A 4,609-nucleotide genomic window follows, 5' to 3' on the forward strand; every position below is an offset into this window, starting at 1 on the left:
ACAGAATACAACATCATGAGCATGCTCCAACATATGACCATGGTAGGCACAGCCTATCAAGCTGCCCATGAGACCTCTGAGGAAGCAATAGCCAATGTTATTGTTTCTGGTTTCTCCGGCCAACTCAAAGGATGGTGGGATAACTACCTTTCTGATGGCCAAAAATAATATATCTTTTCAGCCATAAAGCTCAATGATCAAAATGAACCAATCATTGGAGACGACGGGGAACCTATTCCTGATGCTGTCAACACCTTAATCTTTACCATAGCAAGCCACTTCATAGGTGATCCATCTCTTTGGAAAGACCGATCTGCTGAACTACTTTCCAATCTTAGATGCAAAACTTTGTCTGACTTTCGATGGTATAAGGACACCTTTCTTACTAGAGTCTATACCAGAGAAGACAGTCAACAACCTTTCTGGAAAGAAAAATTCCTTGCTGGACTCCCCAAATCCCTAGGAGATAAAGTAAGGAACAAAATTCGTAGCTTAACCCTAGACGGGATTATACCCTATGACGAGTTAAGTTATGGTCAACTAATTTGTTTCATCCAAAAGATTGCTTTGAAGATTTGTCAAGATGATAAAATCCAAAGGCAACTTGCTCGTGAGAAAACCTAAAATCGTATTGATCTGGGAACTTTTTGTGAACAATTTGGTCTTCCTGCTTGTCATCAAAGAAAATCTAAAAGACCATCCAATCGAAAAGTTATTAAACCTAATCCTGAAAAGAATTTCAGGAGAAACAGAAAAGGTTTTACAAACTCCAAAAATGAGAAAAGTTTCCAAAAGAATTTTCAAAAATATCCACAAAAAACCCTATTATTTGCTATACATGTAAAAAACTAGGACATGTTAGCAAATATTGTAGGTTAAAAAGAAAGATTAATAATCTGAACCTTGATCCTCAGATTGAAGATCAGATTAACAATCTTTTAATTGAAAGTTCTGATGATGACTCTGGACGAGAATCCTCGGATGATATCAACAATATCCAAGTAGATGATATTGAATCATCCTCAGATTCCGATGTCAAGCAGATTAGTGTCTTATCCAAAGATCAAGATCTCTTGTTTGATGCTATAGAGGCTATTGGCGATCCTGAACAAAAGAAAAATTTTTTTTTGAAATTAAAAAGATCTTTACAAAAAGAGAAAAAACCCAAAAATTTGGTCCTTAGCAATAAATATGATGTCAAACCCATTTTCAAAAAATTAGAAAAACAAGTTATTCGTCCCATAACCATTCAGGACCTCCAGACTGAGGTTAAAAATCTTAAAAAAGGAAATCCAGGAAATCAAAAGAAATCAAGAGAATCATCAACTCATTCTCTCGCAATTAATGCAAGAGGAAGAATCTGGTGATGAAGAACTTGATTCTCTTTTAAACCAAACTGAGTGTTCTAAGGAACAAGAAAATAAAATTTCTAACGACAACGAGGGAAAAGAAATTTTGAGAATAATAAATGTATTCTCTTTTATGAAGCATCGTCTTCATATCCGAATTGTCGTTAAAGATTTTGTTTTTGACACCATTGCACTCTTTGACTCAGGTGCAGATTCAAACTGTATTAGGAAAGGTCTGATCCCACAAAATATTTCGAAAAGTCTACTGAATGCCTTAGCTCAATAACGGGTGAAAGGCTTAATATCAATTTCAAACTAACCGATATTTTTGTAGAAAAGGGTAATCTTTGAATTCCCACTGAATTTATCATAGCAAAGAATATCAAAAATGATGTAGTCTTAGGGACACCTTTCATAATCGTTTTGTTTTCCATATCTGGCAGATTTTCCTGGACTAACCTCTTTTGTGGGAGGACAAGTAACTTTCTTTGAGTTCCTAGACTCGCCAAAGTAGAGATCCCTAAACCTAATTGAATCTAAAACCAAATAGATTTGCTTTTTAAAAGAAGAAATCTCTTTCAAAACTCTTGAATCATAGCTTTCTCAACCAAAGATTCAAGATAAGATCAAAAATCTTTCAAATCAAATTGAAAAGTCTATTTGTTCTGATTTGCTTCATGCCTTCTGGAATAGGAAAGAACACATTGTTGATCTTCCCTATGAAAAAGATTTCAAGGAATCAAAAATTCCTACAAAAGCCCGCCCTATTCAGATGAATGAGCAGCTTTTGCAGTATTGTCAAAAAGAAATTAAAGATCTTTTAGATAAAGGATTAATTCGTCCTAGCAAGAGTCTATGGTCCTGTTCTGCGTTTTATGTTAATAAACAAGCTGAAATAGAACGAGGAACTCCTAGACTTGTCATCAATTACAAACCTTTGAACCAAGCTTTGCAATGAATTCGTTATCCTATTCCAAACAAAAAGGATTTGCTTAATAGATTAAACTCAGCAAATATTTTTTCAAAATTTGATATGAAATCCAGTTTTTGACAGATCCAAATCACAGAATCAGACCGATATAAAACAGCATTTACAGTTCCATTTGGTCAATATGAATGGAATGTAATGCCTTTTGGTCTGAAAAATGCCCCATCTGAACTTTAAAAAATTATGAACGATATTTTCAACCCATACTCAAACTTTGAAATCGTTTATATTGATGATGTTTTAATCTTTTCCCAAACTTTACATGAACATTTCAAGCATGTTAAAACCTTTATGTACATTGTCCAAAAAAACGGTCTTGCTGTCTCTAAGTCAAAAATTATTCTCTTCCAAACAAAAATCCGTTTTCTTGGTCATATGATTTTCCAAGGAACTATAACCCCAATTGAAAGATCAATTTTGTTCGCAGAAAAGTTTCCAGATTATATCCTTGATAAACCTCAGCTCCAGAGGTTCCTAGGATGTCTCAATTATGTCTCGGATTTCATCCCAAATCTTAACAATCTCATTAAGCCTCTCCATGATAGGCTTAAGAAAAATCCTCCACCATGGACAGACAAACATTCTGATATTATCAGATTTCTTAAAACCAAAGTCCACAATTTTCCTTGTCTTTACTTACCTGTTCCTCATGCATTCAAGATAGTGGAAACTGATGCATCAGATTTAGGATATGGGGGTATCCTAAAACAAAAATTGCATGACAAAGAATGTATCATTGCATTTACATCCAAACATTGGAATAGTACTCAACAAAAATATTCCACTATCAAAAATGAAATTTTAGTCATTGTTTTATGCATCACAAAATTTCAATCTGACTTACTCAATCAAAAATTTTTAGTCCGAGTTGACTGTAAATCGGCTAAAGATATTTTACAAAATGATGTTAAAAATCTTGCATCAAAACAAGTGTTTGCCAGGTGGCAAGCTATATTAAGCGTTTTTTATTTTAATATTGAGCATATTAAGGGCAACTCAAACTCTCTCCCTGACTTTCTCACACGTGAATATTTGCAGGGAGACAAGCAAAAAGACGATGCTTAAAAAGGCAACTTTAGCCTCAGCAAGAGGCAGAGGCGTTCACCTAGCCCTACCCGGGCCAATCAAAAGATCGGGGTCCAGCACCCCAACAGGGTCATCTACCCAACAGCCTACTCAGCAATCTGGGTCATCTACCCAACAACCCACTCAACAATCCATTGAACTAACAAACAACCAAGCCAAACAAACTAAGGCAGACTATGCCTTCCCAATCGAAACCCTCTTGGCCTTACAAGACCAGGGTCTCACTAAACTCAACAAAAAATCTTAGGCCAACATTTGCAGTGAGTCAGATGAAGAAATTGACTTAGCTCAACTGATATCCCAAATGACCAATCATAAAATAGTCATACAAATAGAAAAAGAAAAGGCTATTGTCCAGACACCCCAAACATCCTCAACCACTACCAAAACACAAAAAGCCCAAACTAATTACATGTCCACAAACAAAACCTCAAACATTATCCATACGGAGCCTAAATTTTGGGATAGCTCGCCAAACAAAGTCATCCCAAAGATTTTCCCTAATGGATTCCACTTCAGACCTTTGGCACCCAACAAAACCTGCCAATTTTACGAATTCATCTCAATAGATACTGACTCAGTATCTATTAAACATTACAAGGACAAAACCAATCCTGAATTTATAACCCATTCAACTATCCAAATCATCAGAAATTTGTCCCCAAAATAATTTTTGAACAATCTAATATATATATATATATATAAAAGAAAGAAAAATAAAAGTAATAAAAAAGGGACAAAAATGCCCCAAAGTGAAGTTCAATAAAAATCAATACATATGGGTGGTGATCAAAAAAAGAATGTATGAGTGTGTGGAAAAGTGAAGAATGGATAGTTAGGCTTGTTTAGAATTGTATAGGTTGTCATAGATTAGGTGGGAAGTTTAAGTTAATTAAAGATTCAAATTTCAAGCTCACTTGACCATATGCATCCTACCTTGACCCTAGCCCCATTACAACCTATGGGAAAGTCCTAATGATATTTGTATGCATGCATAAAGTAATTGTTGATTGTTAGATGAAAAACAAATTTTGAAAAGCATGATTAGGGGAGAATCGAGTGAATCAACCCCATACACTTGAGTGCCTAGAGCGGATACACATCCGGTGAGGGTTAGGTCACTCAATTACATGTTTCCATCCCTGATCATCTTTTCTTGCAAGTTTGTGAAATCTCTTAATGATTC

Source organism: Arachis hypogaea, chromosome 18, assembly GCF_003086295.3.
Source record: "Arachis hypogaea cultivar Tifrunner chromosome 18, arahy.Tifrunner.gnm2.J5K5, whole genome shotgun sequence".
Taxonomy (NCBI): Eukaryota; Viridiplantae; Streptophyta; class Magnoliopsida; order Fabales; family Fabaceae; genus Arachis; species Arachis hypogaea.